This window comes from Lissotriton helveticus, chromosome 10 (genome assembly GCF_964261635.1).
Source record: "Lissotriton helveticus chromosome 10, aLisHel1.1, whole genome shotgun sequence".
In the NCBI taxonomy this organism is placed as follows: Eukaryota; Metazoa; Chordata; class Amphibia; order Caudata; family Salamandridae; genus Lissotriton; species Lissotriton helveticus.
Genome location: NC_136071.1, coordinates 537,626,427 through 537,644,465, shown reverse-complemented (window position 1 = coordinate 537,644,465; position 18,039 = coordinate 537,626,427). Strand labels below are relative to the sequence as shown.

The 18,039-nt window shown below is 52.6% G+C and overlaps 1 protein-coding gene across 1 annotated transcript in view; it reads right to left on the bottom strand.

Annotated features, from left to right (window-relative positions):
• The window catches only part of LOC144784359 (hemoglobin subunit beta-1-like), an 83,853-nt gene extending 66,041 nt beyond the window's left edge, over positions 1-17,812 (bottom strand). The window contains exon 1 of the mRNA XM_078663085.1: positions 17,728-17,812. The gene's annotated coding sequence lies outside the window, so the exon portion shown is untranslated. The remainder of the gene's footprint in view (positions 1-17,727) is intronic.
• Positions 17,813-18,039: the final 227 nt, after the last annotated feature.

The following is an 18,039-nucleotide window of genomic DNA, read 5'->3' as shown; positions in this document are numbered from 1 at the left end:
TAGCCCTTTGCACAGAAGGTAAACAGGAGCACGCAACAGTTGTCTCCTTTGTGAAACAGAGAGGCGACGACTAACAAGTAAAGCTGTCATGGAAGTGGGCACCCAATTAACGACTGTTAGACCCGGCCTCGTGGCGTGGTCCTCCCTGACCCTTAGCCACCCCCTTCCGAGCTGTACCCCACAACCGACCCCTGAGTCCCCCGGCCCAGCCAACCCTTCCCTCCATGTTACCCACACCCGTCCCCGGACTGCCCGCCCGCGCCTCCATCTTCCCGGCCCGTAGGCCCTGTGTGCCCACTTCCCGGCATCTAAGATGGCCGCCCGATCTAGCGCGGCCTAGGCCGAGAGGCGCCACCCTGGCTGGAGGACAGCGCGCTCCCCTTGAGTGAGAGAGGGAGGAGCAGTTTCTCTCACACATCCGACCTCTCCTCGAGAGATGGGTTTCGATCGCCCCTCCGGCCACCCTGAAGGCTGGCTCCACGCCTGCTGTGTGTCTGGGACTCATTCCGAACCTGACATGAATGGATCAAAGGGCCGCGTGGCAGGAAACCCCAACAAGCGGCCTCCAGGTGCCAAGACCCCCGCATACCAGAACTCCGGAGATCAAAGAGGAGCAGTCCTATAACTGGGGATGCTTCGGGACTATCGGCAGATTCGACTCTGGAACGACGAGAGCCCTGCTGACGTGGTCGTGGCTCGCTTGGCGGAGAAGGACTTCTGCTGGAACCACCTGAGCCCTGCTGAGTGACTCGCGGCTCCCCTGCAACTTTGGAACATCTGAGCCCAGCTGAGTGACTCGCGGCTCCCTTGCAACTTTGGAACATCTAAGCCCTGCTGAGTGACTCTCGGCTCCCCTTGCAACTTTGGAACTCCTGAGCCCTGCTGAGTGACTCGCGGCTCCCCTGAAGATCGTAAGACCTCCGACATCTTGCTGGAGCCCTGCTGAGTGACTCGCGGCTCCCTGACTCTCCTGGTCCGGCTGGCCCCCCAAGATCGCATCGTATCCCCCGGCTCGAGGATTGAGAGCTGTGCGCCGGATACGCACCGATATTGACATTGAATCATAAGACTGCCCCGCTACCCCTACCCTGACCGAGACTCTATGGGCCCTCGCCCTATTTGTAAATACCTGCCTTTGCTGATCATAAAGATCCTTTTGAATCACGAGATAAAGAAATGTTCTTAAGAAGCTATGGTGTGGTGTCTCTTTGTCGTGTGGTGATGGCATAGTGTGTACGATCCTAGATTCAAGACTCTCTCCCTGAGAAGTCTCCCGCCAGTGCTCGTCTTTGTATTTAGGAAGGTGGGTCCCAGGGCGGTCAGGTACACTTCCTGCTCGCCCCTGAGGTCGCCGTCCAACATTGGTGGCAAGCGACGGGATACGAGCCACAATCTAGAGATCGTACAGTACACGACTAACGCACTACCAAGCAAAGACGACAGAAGAAGCCACCATGAGTACCACTGAAGTCGATGCGAGTACCGCATTCCGTGTAGAACAACTGGAGGAGTACTCGCACAAATAGCTAAAGGAATTTTGCAAAGAACTGGGAATCGCTACCACTGGCCTCAAAACAAAGGAAAACATGCAGAAAGCATTGAAAGCTTGGGTGGAGTCCGGAGTCCCCCGCACAGAAGGAGCGGCGGCGCAGCCAGACGAACCGGGACTCCCCCAGACAGAAAGCAGCAGCCAGGTGCGAAGCATCGTGCCAGACGGGGGCCTATCCCCGAAAACTCTCGCGGATCGAGAAAGAAGTCGCCACCACGAGCTTGAGATGGCTAAACTGAAGATCGAAGGCGGTATAAAATTGGCAGAAAAGAAACTTGCGATCGTACAAGGAGAATTGGAGGAGAAGAAACTCCAGCGGGAGCATGAAGGGAAGAGACTTCAGCTGGAGCACGAGCGAAGCTTGAAGGAGCTCGAGCTCAAGGCGAGGAACGAAGAGAACCGGCCCCCAGGGAACCGAGAGATCGGACGCCCGGCAGAGCCGAAGGTCCACATCCCCAAAGATGTGGTCAAAGAATATTACAAAAATGACGACATCCAGCAATGGTTCAAGGCCTACGAAGTTGCCCAGACATCCCACCGAGTCCCACAGAAAGATTGGGGGGCCGGATTGTGGGGTCGATTCCTGAGCGAAGGGAGAGACACCCTGCTTGATCTCCCGTCCTCCGTGCAGACTTCCTACAGCCACATGAAGGAGGCCCTCCTGACGAGATACGGCCTCACCCCAGAAATGTACCGCCAGCGGTTCCGGGATTGCAAAAAGATTCCTGGCACCACCTGGGTGGAATACGTAAACTTTTTTAGCAGAGCATTCGAAGGATGGGTCAAGGGCAGCAAAGTGACCACCATAGAAGAACTAACTGACCTCATGCTGTGGGAACAGTTGTCCACGAATTGTTTTGTGGAGCTACGCCAGCATCTGCTCGACAGCAAGCTCGCAGATCCGAGCAAGCTGGCCATCGAGGCGGATCGCTGGGTGAGCACCCGGGTCGCCCGGGGCCCCGTAGGTGACTACCCCTGCAACAATCAAGGACCACCCTGCCAGAGAGGGGGGGGAAACCCGGGAGGACCCAGGGACGCCCAGTCCGGTCCCCAGCATAGCCCCCCGAGAAACCCACCGCCAAGTTTCCCCACACCTCCACCAGCTGCTGCCGGTCCCCCAGGTAGACAGCACCGAGTGACCCTCACATGTTGGAGATGTCAAAAGCCCGGGCACTACGCTAGCGATCCCCAGTGCCCAATGACCCCACGTATCCTGACCACAACTCCCCCGGCTAGGCTGATAGCGAATGTAGCTCTAGGGGAGGAATTTGAGGACACCGAGGGATGGGAACCTACTGCCATGACCCTAGTATCCCTGGGAGAAAGGGAGATGGTCCCCGGGAATGCCCTGCCTACCAACACCAAGAAGTACCGCCAGTTAGTAACAGTAAAGGGCCACCGAGTGGAGGCCCTCCGTGACACCGGAGCCAGCATCACAGGTGTCCTTAGCCATTTAGTACGAGAAGACTAGATCCTCCCCAATGTCCTGTGCCCTGTAATTTCAGCAGATAACGTTGAGAGCTTGTGTAAGGTAGCCCTGATACCATTTGAGTGGGAAGGAGTAGCAGGTAAATTGAAAGTAGCAGTACGGACCTCCGAGCCTGTTGACTGCCTCCTGGGGAACGACCTGGAAAGTTATCCATGGAAGCAGGTCGAGCGACGAACCCACCTCGGGATGATGGTTCTCCCCGAGTGGGTGTGCGCCACCACCCGATCTATGGCAGCCCGACTGACCCCGACGGGGAAGTCGAGGATGAAACTGCCAGCCTCCCCCTGTGGATGACAACAGGGCCGATCCAGCCGAGACCTCCGACCTCTGCCCACGAGGAGAAGATGTCGCTGACAACGAACCCATACACCCCGACCCCGCACAGATCACCGAGCTGGGTGATCCGCCCGAATTGGCGCAGTGGCGCCACGAGGGGTTGCCCTCCCGAGAGGAGTTCTGCCGGGAGCAAGCTACCTGTCCTTCCCTGGTCGGACCCCGGCAACAGGCCCAAGCCCAGGCCGCGGGCGACCAATCCGGAACACATTGGCTGTACTGGGAGAATGACGTCCTTTACAGCGAACAGAAGTCAGCGGGGCTAGGGTCAGCCCGCGTGCTGCTGGTACCCCTATGCTTCCAAGACTTCCTCCTGGGCTTGGTCCACGATGTAACCCTAGCAGGCCACTTGGGCCAAGACAAGACGTATAGCTGCCTGGTCACGCACTTCTATTGGCCCAAAATGAAAGCAAACGTAGAGGCCCGCTGCAAGTCCTGTCCCACGTGCCAGGCCAGTGGAAAAAGTGGAGGAAAGCGCAAGGCTCCCCTCTAACCATTCCCCGTCTTCAGTACCCCCTTTGAGCGGGTGGGAATTGACATTGTGGGGCCACTGGACCCCAAGACCTCTCAAGGTCACCGCTTCAAGACCCTTGCACATCATCCCACTCCTGAGGCGGAAGCCGGGAGTTAGCTCGTCCTTTTTAAATATTGTAAAACTGTGTTGCCACATGTAGCATTGTTTTTAATTTTCTTGTCACGCTGCACAATTGATTAAAAAATTTGTATAGTCCTGATTTTAAACCGCACACATTTTAGTTTATTTGTGCCGTATATCTGGACTAGTGTGACCCCTCTCAGGCTATTTGGTAACTGTGTGGTGTTGGGACGCGGAGGCGGCCATATTGGGTGGAGGCAGGTCAGCTTTCTAGGGTGGGGAAGGAGGTAGGCTGAATCGTATAAATTGAGCCCTGTGAAACGCTCTGGTTAGACCCTTGCACATCATCCCACTCCTGAGGCGGAAGCCGGGAGTTAGCTCGTCCTTTTTAAATATTGTAAAACTGTGTTGCCACATGTAGCATTGTTTTTAATTTTCTTGTCACGCTGCACAATTGATTAAAAAATGTGTATAGTCCTGATTTTAAACCGCACGCATTTTAGTTTATTTGCGCCGTATATCTGGACTAGTGTGACCCCTCTCAGCCTATTTGGTAACTGAGTGGTGTTGGGACGCGGAGGCGGCCATATTGGGTGGAGGCAGGTCAGCGTTCTAGGGTGGGGAAGGAGGTAGGCTGAATCGTATAAATTAAGATGGCTACTCCTCCGCGCAGCGGACGCGAGCAGCAGATGCACCAGTCCCACGCCAAAGGAGCGCCTAAGGAAAGCCCGTCTGTGCCCGTCCATGACAGGACGGGACCAGGGGCTAGGGGGACAGACATCAGGAGAGATGAAGATTTGATATACGGTAGGGATCAACTGTTGGCATTTAGTGATGGCAGGGGTCAGTCCTGCCCACTTATAACTCCTTCCAATCTTCCTCTGATTCCCTGTCCGCACTGTGGAGAAAAGCAGGAGGATCCTTCCTCCTCATCCACTTGCAATCTGAACACATACTCCCTAATGCTCCTGAACTGTCGGTCCCTACCGAAACATAGCGTCGAAATCCACCTGATGTTAGAGGAACATAGTCCTGATGTTTTATTTCTTACTGAGACCTGGCTCTCAGAGGTCTCAGGCCCGGATATTGTCAGGGCCTTGCCCGAGGGTTACGTCATAAGCAGGCTCGATCGTCCAAAGGGTCGGGGCGGAGGTATAGCAATTATTTGTAAGGACTCATTTAAGTGTCGTACTATTGACAACCCGCTATCAGACTGCGAAAGTCTGGAATTTGCTATTTCCTTCTCCCCAACCTGTACACTTTCGGGTATTTTATTGTATCGCCCTCCAGGACCCTACAATAGTTTTTGTAATGCCCTCCTTGATAAAATTACTCACCTTAGTAGTACTTCCCCTAATTTTTCTATTATAGGGGATTTTAACATTCATATTGATGAATCGGAAGCTCTGACTTCTCAAAATCTTCTTGAGGGACTGGGGACCTTAGCACTGAAACAAATTGTAGAGGGAGCTACCCACTCTGCTGGCCATTTGATCGACCACTTCTATACCAATCTCACTGATATGCAGTGGAAGGAGTCGCAATTTATTCCATGGTCAGATCATGCGCTACTCACATTTGCATGGACACCTGCTGATGTTTTCCATCCTTCTATAACAACTAGTAAGATAGGCCGGATCTGGTCAAAACTCCCGGTGGCGGAGTTGGCATCCTCCTTAAAGGATTCTCTTCCGTTAATTAAGGAGGATAACCCGATTGAAGCGTATACGGCTTTTAACAAGTGGCTAGAGTCCGCCCTTGATTTTACCCTTCCTAAACGCAAAGTAGTGCACCGCAGAGGTTCCAATAAAATGCCTTGGTATACGGCAGAATTGAAATGTCTCAAGCCGAGTTGCAAGAGGCTAGAAAGGAAATGGAGAAAGAATTTCACCCTGGAGGATAAAATGGAATATAGAGCAACACTTAGGGTATATAAGACCCAATTAAAATCAGCTCAAGTTTCATTTTACCAGCTGGAGATCTCTAAAGCCGCTAACTCCCCTAGAGAAAAATGTATAAGATCTTCAAGTCATTAGTTACTCCGTCTAGTCCCCTGAATGACGTGGTTGATCCTCTAAAACGTTGTGAAGAGTTAGCCAATTTCTTTAGCTCAAAGGTTGCTACCATCTATTCCGCCTTCTGTGCGAAGGAGGCTGTAAATGACTATGGACTCCCTACTGAGCTCACTCCTCGATTGGTCTCCTCACCAACTTTGGATGTTCTGCCCTTGATGGACTATCCCACAGTAGAAAAACTCTTGGAGAATCTTAAGTCAGGCTCTCCATCGGATATGGCTCCGCCCTCTGTCTTGAAACAAGTCTCTGAGGTGGTTGTACCTATCATGAGAGATGTGATTAACTTTTCCCTCTCCACCGGAGTGGTCCCCCCATTGTGGAAACAGGCCAGAGTTAAAGCTCTATTAAAAAAAGCCTATCTAGACCCTGAGGATTGGTCAAACTATCGCCCCATCTCCCTGTTGCCAGGGATAAGTAAAATCACGGAGAAGCATGTAAATTTAGCAGTATCCGCCTTAATTGAAAATGAGGCAGTGCTTCACCCTACTCAAACTGGTTTTAGAACAAAACAGGGCACTGAGACCGCCCTGGTTGTTGTAGTGGAGGAAGCGAGGAAGATTGTAGATGCAGGAGGCTGCACTGCGGTGGTCCTTTTGGACCTCAGCGCAGCCTTCGATACGGTTAACCACTCCTTGTTGATCCGCCGTCTCGGCGAGGCCGGTATCTCTGGGGTGGCCCTCAAATGGCTACAATCCTTCTTAGCAGAAAGAACATTCTCTGTTTTTGAAGGGGAGTTTACTTTAAGACAGTTCCCCCTACATTATGGCATTCCCCAGGGATCCTCATTAAGTCCCACCTTATTCAATATCTATATGAGGCCTTTGGCCGAGGTGGTGCTTCCCTGGGGAATCAAATTGGTCACATACGCCGATGACACTCAGTTAGTGGTCTCACTAACGAGGTCTGAGGATGGAACCTCTGGACCAAACAATCTTTCCCCCTGTCTTACTAGGGTTTGTAATTGGATGGAAGCCTCTTTTCTGAAACTGAATGGGACAAAAACTGAGATCATGATCATGGGGCACAAGGCCCCCATGAACCTCAATTCATGGTGGCCGAGTTGCCTGGGTCCCCCCTGACCCCCAAAAAACAAATCAAGAGTTTGGGAGTCTGGCTTGACCCCGCTCTCTGTTTTCAAGTGCAGGCAAGGAAGGTAGCCGCAACATGTTATGGCCTGATTAAGGTACTAAGGAAGGTTCTGTACGTCCTTCCACCGGATTCCAGACGTCTCCTGGTCCAATCTTTGATCATCTCTCGATTGGATTACGCCAATGCACTCTATCTTGGAGCTCCGATGGGCACTATCAAAATTTTGCAGTCAGTCCAGAACTGCGCTGCTCGATTATTGGTCAAAATACCCAGACACAGCTCGGTTAAGCCTGCTCTGCGTGCACTACACTGGCTACCGATTCAGGAGAGGATAGGATTCAAGGCCATGTGTATGGCCCACAAATCCATCACTAACAACAGTCCTGATATTCTGTGCCCACTCCTTTGCCCATATCGACCCTCTAGAACCCTCAGGTCGGGTGAACTTAATCTTTTGACAGTCCCAAGGATCAAAAGATCCCGAATGGGGGGACGGCTGTTTTCTTTGCAAACTGCTAAATTCTGGAACAGTCTTCCTGAGAGCATCCGACTTCAACCGAACCATCTTATGTTTCGGAAACAACTAAAGACCTTACTTTTCCGATGAGTGGTGGTGACGTGCCCTGGGTCAAAGCGCTGGGATGCCTTAGGGTAGCCATGCGCTATACCAAGTGCAATATTCATTCATTCATTCATTCATCCTCGTCCTAGTGGACCATGCCACTCGATACCCTGAAGCCATCCCCCTACGCACCGTCACGGCCCCCGTGGTGGGCCGGGCGCTGATGGGAATCGTTTCCCGTGTAGGATTTCCCCGAGAAGTTGTGAGTGACCGCGGGACGAACTTTATCTCCCGGTACATGACGTCCCTTTGGCAGCAATGCGAAGTGTCCTATCGGTTCACCACTCCGTACCACCCCCAAGGAAATGGCCTAGTAGAGCGGTTTAACCGGACTCTAAAGGGGATGATCATGGGCCTAGAGGAGCCCCTCAGGCGTAAGTGGGACATCCTGCTCCCCTGCCTCTTGTTCGCCTACCGGGAAGTCCCCCAGAAATACTTGGGGTTCAGCCCGTTTGAATTACTGTACGGACACCCTGTCCGGAGGCCCCTCAGCCTGGTCAGAGAAGGTTGGGAGACGGCACCCCGAGACCCCCCTCAGGAGGTGTTCCGGTACATCCTGACCCTCCGAAACCAGACTCTGAAGTTCCGGGAGCTGGCCGAGGCCAACCTGGAAGCGAGCCAGGAAGAAATGAAGCGCTGGTACGACCAGAATGCCACTCTGGTCGAGTTCCAGCCGGGCCAGCAGGTATGGGTCATGGCCCCAGTAAAACCTTGCGCCCTCCAAGATAAGTGGGCGGGGCCCTTCAAGGTGATCGAGTGGAAAAGCCAAGTCACGTACTTGGTGGACGTCCAGTCCCCCCGGAACCCCCTGCGGGTCATACACGTGAACCGCGTCAAGCCTCACTTTGTGCGGACGGAGCTGAGTTTACTGTTCGCCACAGATGACGGGGCGGAAGAGGAAACGGAGCCTCTCCCTGACCTCCTGTGCACCAAAGAGAAAGATGGCTCCGTGGAAGGAGTGAACCTCCCTCCCTCCCTTACTCTCCAACAACACGAAGACTGCCGCCAGCTCTTGGGGCAGTTCTCTGACCTGTTTTCCCTCATCCCCAAAGTCACCGACTGGTGTGTCCACGACGTGGACATCGGAGACAGCCAGCCAGTGCGACACCGAGCCTACCGAGTCCCCGATCGAGTCCGGTCCTGCATACAGGCCTAGGTCTCGAAGATGTTGTCCTTGGGGGTGGTCGAACCCTCAGACAGCCCCTGGCCCAGCCCAGTGGTGCTGGTCCGGAAAGCCGCTGCCCCGGGTGTCGCCCCTGAACTGAGGTTCTGCGTGGACTACCGGGGGCTCAATGCCATCACCCGAGCCGAAGCTCACCCTATCCCCCGCGCCGATGAGCTCATTGACCGTCTCGGGTCTGCTCATTTCCTCAGCACCTTTGACCTGACCTGCGGATATTGGCAAATTGCGCTCACAGAGGGAGCCAAGGAGCGGTCCGCCTTCTCCACCCCGGATGGGCACTATCGCTTTTGCGTGATGCCCTTCGGGATGAAAAAAGCCCTGGCCACCTTTCAGAGACTGGTAAACAGAGTCCTGGCCGGATTGGAAGAGTTCAGCGCTGCATATCTGGACGATATCGCGTTTTTCAGTTCAGAATGGAGTGAGCACCTCCAGCACCTCCAGAAGGTGCTGATGGCCATGCGCCAGGCAGGCCTCACAGTGAAAGCTAGCAAATGCCAGATTGGGCAAGGATCGGTGGTCTACCTGGGACAGCAGGTCAGGAGTGGGCATGTCGCCCCTTTACAGCCTAAGATCAACGCCATCTTAGCCTGGGAACCACCAACCACCCAAACAGAGGTACGAGTAAGCATGGGCGTATTTTGCGGATCCACGATCCGCGGATTTTGTGGATTTGCAGATCGTGAATCCGCAAAATCCGCGGATTTTGCGGATTTGGGCTGACCATGTGTGTGTTACTATGCAATAGCCCCGAAGGGCGCAGGGGTCCCTTCAGCTCCTGGCCACAGGAACAGCACGAGGATTGCGCTCGTGAAAGTCAAGGATGCAAAGGCCTCTATCCAGCATCACAGCTGATTTTCGACGGTAGATTTGGGAAGAAGGCACACCTGCCCAGCCTCGACGACGCTCACGATTGTTATTGGGCTGATGAATGAGTCACTGAATTTGAGCTTCAGCTAGTTCCAGCGACCATGTGTGTGTTACTATGCAATAGCCCCGAAGGGCGCAGGGGTCCCTTCAGCTCCTGGCCACAGGAACAGCACGAGGATTGCGCTCGTGAAAGTCAAGGATGCAAAGGCCTCTATCCAGCATCACAGCTGATTTTCGACGGTAGATTTGGGAAGAAGGCACACCTGCCCAGCCTCGACGACGCTCACGATTGTTATTGGGCTGATGAATGAGTCACTGAATTTGAGCTTCAGCTAGTTCCAGCGACCATGTGTGTGTTACTATGCAATAGCCCCGAAGGGCGCAGGGGTCCCTTCAGCTCCTGGCCACAGGAACAGCACAAGGATTGCGCTCGTGAAAGTCAAGGATGCAAAGGCCTCTATCCAGCATCACAGCTGATTTTCGACTGTAGATTTGGGAAGAAGGCACACCTGCCCAGCCCCGACGACGCTCATGATTGTTATTGGGCTGATGAATGAGTCACTGAATTTGAGCTTCAGCTAGTTCCAGCGACCATGTGTGTGTTACTATGCAATAGCCCCGAAGGGCGCAGGGGTCCCTTCAGCTCCTGGCCACAGGAACAGCACGAGGATTGCGCTCGTGAAAGTCAAGGATGCAAAGGCCTCTATCCAGCATCACAGCTGATTTTCGACGGTAGATTTGGGAAGAAGGCACACCTGCCCAGCCTCGACGACGGTCACGATTGTTATTGGGCTGATGAATGAGTCACTGAATTTGAGCTTCAGCTAGTTCCAGCGACCATGTGTGTGTTACTATGCAATAGCCCCGAAGGGCGCAGGGGTCCCTTCAGCTCCTGGCCACAGGAACAGCACGAGGATTGCGCTCGTGAAAGTCAAGGATGCAAAGGCCTCTATCCAGCATCACAGCTGATTTTCGACGGTAGATTTGGGAAGAAGGCACACCTGCCCAGCCTCGACGACGCTCACGATTGTTATTGGGCTGATGAATGAGTCACTGAATTTGAGCTTCAGCTAGTTCCAGCGACCATGTGTGTGTTACTATGCAATAGCCCCGAAGGGCGCAGGGGTCCCTTCAGCTCCTGGCCACAGGAACAGCACAAGGATTGCGCTCGTGAAAGTCAAGGATGAAAAGGCCTCTATCCAGCATCACAGCTGATTTTCGACGGTAGATTTGGGAAGAAGGCACACATGCCCAGCCTCGACGACGCTCACGATTGTTATTGGGCTGATGAATGAGTCACTGAATTTGAGCTTCAGCTAGTTCCAGCGACCATGTGTGTGTTACTATGCAATAGCCCCGAAGGGCGCAGGGGTCCCTTCAGCTGCTGGCCACAGGAACAGCACGAGGATTGCGCTCGTGAAAGTCAAGGATGCAAAGGCCTCTATCCAGCATCACAGCTGATTTTCGACGGTAGATTTGGGAAGAAGGCACACCTGCCCAGCCTCGACGACGCTCACGATTGTTATTGGGCTGATGAATGAGTCACTGAATTTGAGCTTCAGCTAGTTCCAGCGACCATGTGTGTGTTACTATGCAATAGCCCGAAGGGCGCAGGGGTCCCTTCAGCTCCTGGCCACAGGAACAGCACAAGGATTGCGCTCGTGAAAGTCAAGGATGCAAAGGCCTCTATCCAGCATCACAGCTGATTTTCGACGGTAGATTTGGGAAGAAGGCACACCTGCCCAGCCTCGACGACGCTCACGATTGTTATTGGGCTGATGAATGAGTCACTGAATTTGAGCTTCAGCTAGTTCCAGCGACCATGTGTGTGTTACTATGCAATAGCCCCGAAGGGCGCAGGGGTCCCTTCAGCTCCTGGCCACAGGAACAGCACGAGGATTGCGCTCGTGAAAGTCAAGGATGCAAAGGCCTCTATCCAGCATCACAGCTGATTTTCGACGGTAGATTTGGGAAGAAGGCACACCTGCCCAGCCTCGACGACGGTCACGATTGTTATTGGGCTGATGAATGAGTCACTGAATTTGAGCTTCAGCTAGTTCCAGCGACCATGTGTGTGTTACTATGCAATAGCCCCGAAGGGCGCAGGGGTCCCTTCAGCTCCTGGCCACAGGAACAGCACAAGGATTGCGCTCGTGAAAGTCAAGGATGAAAAGGCCTCTATCCAGCATCACAGCTGATTTTCGACGGTAGATTTGGGAAGAAGGCACACATGCCCAGCCTCGACGACGCTCACGATTGTTATTGGGCTGATGAATGAGTCACTGAATTTGAGCTTCAGCTAGTTCCAGCGACCATGTGTGTGTTACTATGCAATAGCCCCGAAGGGCGCAGGGGTCCCTTCAGCTCCTGGCCACAGGAACAGCACGAGGATTGCGCTCGTGAAAGTCAAGGATGCAAAGGCCTCTATCCAGCATCACAGCTGATTTTCGACGGTAGATTTGGGAAGAAGGCACACCTGCCCAGCCTCGACGACGCTCACGATTGTTATTGGGCTGATGAATGAGTCACTGAATTTGAGCTTCAGCTAGTTCCAGCGACCATGTGTGTGTTACTATGCAATAGCCCGAAGGGCGCAGGGGTCCCTTCAGCTCCTGGCCACAGGAACAGCACAAGGATTGCGCTCGTGAAAGTCAAGGATGCAAAGGCCTCTATCCAGCATCACAGCTGATTTTTGACGGTAGATTTGGGAAGAAGGCACACCTGCCCAGCCTCGACGACGCTCACGATTGTTATTGGGCTGATGAATGAGTCACTGAATTTGAGCTTCAGCTAGTTCCAGCGACCATGTGTGTGTTACTATGCAATAGCCCGAAGGGCGCAGGGGTCCCTTCAGCTCCTGGCCACAGGAACAGCACAAGGATTGCGCTCGTGAAAGTCAAGGATGAAAAGGCCTCTATCCAGCATCACAGCTGATTTTCGACGGTAGATTTGGGAAGAAGGCACACCTGCCCAGCCTCGACGACGCTCACGATTGTTATTGGGCTGATGAATGAGTCACTGAATTTGAGCTTCAGCTAGTTCCAGCGACCATGTGTGTGTTACTATGCAATAGCCCCGAAGGGCGCAGGGGTCCCTTCAGCTCCTGGCCACAGGAACAGCACGAGGATTGCGCTCGTGAAAGTCAAGGATGCAAAGGCCTCTATCCAGCATCACAGCTGATTTTCGACGGTAGATTTGGGAAGAAGGCACACCTGCCCAGCCTCGACGACGCTCACGATTGTTATTGGGCTGATGAATGAGTCACTGAATTTGAGCTTCAGCTAGTTCCAGCGACCATGTGTGTGTTACTATGCAATAGCCCGAAGGGCGCAGGGGTCCCTTCAGCTCCTGGCCACAGGAACAGCACAAGGATTGCGCTCGTGAAAGTCAAGGATGCAAAGGCCTCTATCCAGCATCACAGCTGATTTTTGACGGTAGATTTGGGAAGAAGGCACACCTGCCCAGCCTCGACGACGCTCACGATTGTTATTGGGCTGATGAATGAGTCACTGAATTTGAGCTTCAGCTAGTTCCAGCGACCATGTGTGTGTTACTATGCAATAGCCCCGAAGGGCGCAGGGGTCCCTTCAGCTCCTGGACACAGGAACAGCACGAGGATTGCGCTCGTGAAAGTCAAGGATGCAAAGGCCTCTATCCAGCATCACAGCTGATTTTCGACGGTAGATTTGGGAAGAAGGCACACCTGCCCAGCCTCGACGACGGTCACGATTGTTATTGGGCTGATGAATGAGTCACTGAATTTGAGCTTCAGCTAGTTCCAGCGACCATGTGTGTGTTACCATGCAATAGCCCCGAAGGACGCAGGGGTCCCTTCAGCTCCTGGCCACAGGAACAGCACGAGGATTGCGCTCATGAAAGTCAAGGTGGCAAAGGCCTCTATCCAGCTTCCATGCGAGTCCATGCCTCTTGTGTGTATAAAAGGTCAGAGACCGATCAGGAAGCACTAATAGATAAAATAAAGCAGGTGCTCAGGCACCTGCTTTATTTTATCTATTAGTGCTTCCTGTTGAAGCTAACTTAGCTGACTTTGTAACAATTTTAGGATGGCGCTGGCAGCTTGCCGGCGCCATCCTAAAATAGTTACAACTTCAAGCTTGAAGGCTTGAACTTTTGCCCCCCGAATCCGCCGCTCGCGGATTCGCGGATTTTCGGTAAATTCGCGGGAGTTCGCGGATTGCGGATTTACCGAAAATCCGCGAAATCCGCGAGCGGAACGGATTTGACGCTCATGCTTAGGTACGAGCCTTCCTGGGCCTCACCGGCTACTACCGGAGGTTCATCAGGAGTTACGGCAGCCTCGTAGGTCCCCTCACAGAACTAACGTCCAAAAAGTAGCCCAAGAAGGTGCAGTGGACCCCAGCCTGCCAGGGGGCGTTCGACGCCCTCAAGAAAGCCATGTGTACCGCCCCCGTGCTACGAGCCCCAAGACTATTCAAAAGAGTTTGTGGTACAGACTGATGCTTCGGAACCCAGCATTGGGGCCGTACTATCCCAAATGAATGAGGAAGGTCTAGACCAACCTGTAGCCTTCATTAGCCGGAGGCTACTCCCCAGAGAGCAGAGGTGGAGCACCATCGAACGAGAAGCGTTCGCAGTAGTCTGGGCCCTAAAGAAGTTACGGCCCTACTTGTTCGGAACCCATTTCCGAGTCCAGACGGATCATCGACCATTGCGGTGGCTGATGCAGATGAGAGGCGAGAACCCCAAACTGCTGCGATGGTCGATCTCCCTCCAGGGGATGAATTTCACTGTAGAACATCGCCCGGGTACCAACCACGCCAACGCTGACGGCCTCTCCAGGTTCTTCCGCCTCAGCGAAGAGAACCCCCAAGAGGATGGGTAGTTCTCCCCGACTTTTAGCTGGGGGGGACGCATGTTAGACCCGGCCTCGTGGCGTGGTCCTCCCTGACCCTTAGCCGCCCCCTCCCGAGCTGTACCCCACAACCGACCCCTGAGTCCCCCGACCTAGCCAACCCTTCCCTCCATGTTACCCACACCCGTCCCCGGACTCCTCCATCTTCCTGGCCCGTAGGCCCTGTGTGCCCACTTCCCGGCATCTAAGATGGCTGCTAGATCCGTGGCCTAGGCTCGAGAGGCGCCACCCTTGCTGGAGGACAGCGCGCTCTCCTTGAGTGAGAGAGGGAGGAGCAGTTTCTCTCACACCTCCAACCTCTCCTCGAGAGATGGGTTTCGATCGCCCCTCCGGCCACCCTGAAGGCTGGCTCCACGCCTGCTGTGTGTCTGGGACTCATCCCGAACCTGACATGAATGGATCAAAGGGCCGCGTGGCAGGAAACCCCAACAAGCGGCCTCCAGGTGCCACGACCCCCGCATACCAGAACTCCGGAGATCAAAGAGGAGCAGTCCTATAACTGGGGATGCTATCTTCAGATTCGACTCTGGAACGACGAGAGCCCTGCTGACGTGGTCGCGGCTCGCTTGGCGGAGCAGGACTTCTGCTGGAACCACCTGAGCCCTGCTGAGTGACTCGCGGCTCCCCTGCAACTTTGGAACAACTGAGCCCAGCTGAGTGACTCGCGGCTCCCTTGCAACTTCGGAACATCTGAGCCCTGCTGAGTGCATCGCGGCTCCCCTTGCAACTTTGGAACTACTGAGCCCTGCTGAGTGACTCGCGGCTCCCCTGAAGATCGTAAGACCTCCGACATCTTGCTGGAGCCCTGCTGAGTGACTTGCGGCTCCCTGACTCTCCTGGTCCGGCTGGACCCCAAAGATTGCATCGTATCCCCCGGCTCGAGGATTGAGAGCTGTGCGCCGGATACGCACCGATATTGACATTGAATCATAAAACTGCCCCGCTACCCCTACCCTGACCGAGACTCTATGGTCCCTCGCCCTATTTGTAAATACCTGCCTTTGCCGATCATAAAGATCCTTTTGAATCACGAGATAAAGAAACGTTCTTAAGAAGCTACGGTGTGGTGTCTCTTTGTCGTGTGGTGCTGGTATAGTGTGTACGATCCTAGATTCGAGACTCTCCCCCTGAGAAGTTTCCCGCCAGTGCTTGTCTTTGTATTTAGGAAGGTGGGCCCCAGGGTGGTCAGGTACACTTCCTGCTCGCCCCTGAGGTCGCCGTCCAACAACGACCAAGCAAAAACAGTGTCTCAGTGGAAATGTGCATACTTACAACTTTGGAAACAAGTATTTTCCATGCAGTAGGTGTCCTTTTGCAAGCGTTTTAACTATTGGCACTGTAAATGACAATGCCTTTTATTTATGTGTTCTAAACCCAACACATATATAAAAGGCATTGCTATTTTTAATGCGATGTCGTGCGTGGAATAGGGGAAGAGCATTAAAGAAAATTCTGCTCACTAACATATAGAAGAAAATGTAACACCACCAGTAAAAGGTCTAGTTGTTATGGGAGGTAACAATTGCAGACAAGGCGGTACCAAGGAGAGACTAACAAGCCTAATAACGACTCGGAAGCCAGCATTTATGAAGGACAAGGTCTCAAGACAATTAAAAATATGGACGGGGCTTCAAAGTCATTCTCTACTACTGCATGCCTCTGAGCAGCGCATGCGCTGTTCAAGTTCGATCTAAAAAATGAGATGTCCAGGGCTTTAAGTTGGGTGAAAAAACTGGGGGACGGGATCTCTAAAAAGGGCATGTGAAGCAGAAAAAAAGAGCCAAAAGAGCCAAAGGGAGAAGAGACGAGACTGAAGAATAGAGGATGCTAGCATGAAAAGACCAAGGGGAAGTGAAGGAGCAAGAGGGATGAGGCAGAGGTATCCAGTGAAAAGGAATGAGGTAGAAGACACAGAATGAAGGACATAGTAGGGTGAGGAAGATCCAACTTGGGGAGTGGAGGGGGTCGCATTAACCTACCTTTTCTTAGGAGTACTGTGTCAAGGTATATTTTCCACATAACCAGGCACTTTCATGTATTTGACCAAGATAATGTTTAAATGGCTATTTAATTACGGCGTATGTGGTGCTATTCAACACATTCATTTTGATGAACTATCCTCTCCTATAGAACTTTGAGGTCACCCCTGGATGGTTAGTAATATTGAATCAATTTGCACAATAAATACATTGAAAATGCGAATTGTCTTTTAAGCTAAGGTGACTGGCTGCAATGACAGCTTCTTAAGCTTTCCTCGGGGAATTGCTCTTGTCAACAAGCAAGCATCACTTTGTAACTATGGATTTAGGAGCAGCACAAATACAATTTGGAAGGGACATAATTAAAATTAACTTGAGAAATTCAGCACAAAGTGACACCACAGAATTATATCCGTGTTTTAAAAGCACAGGTTTGTCAATTCAAAAGTGCATAAATGTCATACATTAGCTAGTAAATTGTTAAATGCTGAAGCATAAGCGTTCGATGTTCATGTGCAGTCATGGAACATTTTAGAAGGAAAAGTAAGTGCTGGCAATTAGAGAAAGAAAAAACATCGGGCAGATGTAGTGATATGCATTTTTGATTGGTTATAAAAAATGTACAGGGAATTAATGCTTAAAAGTAACTGGAATAAAAGAGACCCACGTACATTGAAGTTTGCAGTAAAGACTATGAGAATCATTTAAATAGAAATACGTACACGAGAATGGCTTAGAATTAGAAAAGATATTAAACTAGTACACAACAAAATATTGAGAGACTAATCTGATTCGCCACCCTGGCCAGAGTCCTAAGCATGTAATTAGTTTAGTTGAAGAAATGCCTTCGGGAGCCGCCCATAAAACCAAACACATTTGTGTGCCTCGCGTTCGAATGAGGAATGCGAGAAACGCTTTTTAATACTGCGCAAGTACTGTTGTTGTTAACTTTTCAAAGTTACCTCAAATTGCACTATTGCCTTTTTGAATCTCATTGTGCCCACATTTGTTGCATCTGACTCCAGTAAACGGCCGCTTTGTTAGGCCCTTACCTTGGATAGAGGCTCTTCTGCACCGCGCACTTGCAAAATTTTTGAGCAGTCAGGGCTGCGTTTCCGGTCTGCCACAGCTACCTAGTGCCACTTGTGCAGAGAAATACAGCTCCGCCCAGAGAGGACATGCCCACCCCCGGGCAGCTCGCCGGCGAAGTGGCAGGAACCTCGAGGGGATTTAAACTGAATGCTGCACCGGACACGCAGCAGACGCGCGCAGCGGGTGCACCAATGGCACACCGAAGGCGCGCCAAAGGCAAGCCCGTCTGGGCCCCTCCACATCCAGATCGTGGCCAGGGCCAGAAATGCTGC